We start from the raw sequence: 1,673 nt of genomic DNA on the forward strand, positions 1-1,673 counted from the left end.
TAAGCAAATACCTGATTAAGAAATGTTTATTGACTGATTATTACTTTTCCAAAATGATAAGACTACATCCTGGACCTGTCATTTCATTGGTATAGGAACTCTTAAAACAGTAAACCCCACCCTACTGATACAGACTGGCAATTTTTCTGCAAATTATAGCCTTTCAAAGTTTTCTAGACCACCTACAGATTAACTTTGTCAGGGTCAACCAGACAATATGTGTCAAAAGTGGGACTTAAATTCAAGTATTCCTGGCTAATCAGCCAGCTCTCTCTCTCTCTCTCTCTGTCTTTTTGCAGGGCAATGAGGGTTAAGTGACTTGCCCAGGGTCACATAGTGAGTAAGTGTCAAGTGTCTGAGACTGGATTTGAACTCAAGTCCTCCTGAATCCACAGCCAGTGCTTTATCCACTGCTCCAACTAGCTGCCCCTCAGCCGGCCCTCTATCCATTAGGCCATGCTGACTTTCTTCAAACATTATAATACTCTGAAATACACTCAATTACTAAGATGATAGTGAAGGCAATTTAGCCTTTTTCGATAGTTCAGAAAACACACTGGAATTCCATTGGGTTTTAGTTCATCATGAGCATCAGTTAAGGCACAATGGATAGAAAATTGATCTCAAAGCTATACTGGCTATGTAATACTGGGCAAGTCACTTAACCCCTTAGTGCTCTAGGCAATTTTCTGACTATATACATTTCTAATGTGCTAATAAGTATCGGTACAAGAAAATTCCTCATGGAGGAGTTCCCCATATCAATGAAACCATAGCTCTAGTCACTATTCCTAATCATTTAAGCATAATGTTGCAGAGAAGGTACTGGCCTTAATTAGAAGAAGAATCTTCATTCTGTAGTCTCTGTCACTACTAGAATCACAAGGCTACTATACATCTCCCAGTCCTATTTAATTTCAAGACCACAAAACAAAAACAAACAAAAGGTTGTTTTGTTTGGTTTTCATGTTATTATGAGGCATACTTCGTGCATAAGGAGAATGAAGTCCCTTTCCATAATATGGAATAAGACTGAACCAAAAATGTGTGACCCCAATATGAATTTGGCAAGACTTATAACAACCCTTTAACAGAAAATTGTCATTCCCTGGAGTAACAAATGTATGGAGTAAATAAAATACAAAGCTTTGGTTTCAAGATTTGACTCTCAACTTGAAAAAGTGTACATAATAAGGCATAGATTGTATGCATTAAGACTAACTTAAACTAATTCTAGCAATTTAAATAAAATAGCATTTTGAAGGTGATTGAAGTATGATTCCCTCATTGTCTCTGTAGGTATGAGGGTACACAATTATCTTAAGCAAACTAGGTCCAGAACTTGAAGGGAACCTTTATTTCATGAACCTCATCCATCCTGCCTATCTGTTAATTTTTGTATTTTACCTTTACAGATGACCTTGTAATGCTGATAAAAATTTCTCATGTTAGATCCTCAAAGTTCATTATAGAAACTGGTGTGTCCATGTGTGTTGATGAGATAGAGTGAAAACCAGTTACAAAATGGAATTGGTTTGGCTTAGGAATCAAGAACCCATTAGATTCTATCTCATTAATACTTAATACATGTTGTGCTGTCACATGTATTAGCTATCTTTTTTTTTTTTTGGTCAAACATCCCAAGCAAATTAGATGATATTAAACTATCTATT

This window comes from Dromiciops gliroides, chromosome 6, assembly GCF_019393635.1.
Source record: "Dromiciops gliroides isolate mDroGli1 chromosome 6, mDroGli1.pri, whole genome shotgun sequence".
NCBI lineage: Eukaryota > Metazoa > Chordata > Mammalia > Microbiotheria > Microbiotheriidae > Dromiciops > Dromiciops gliroides.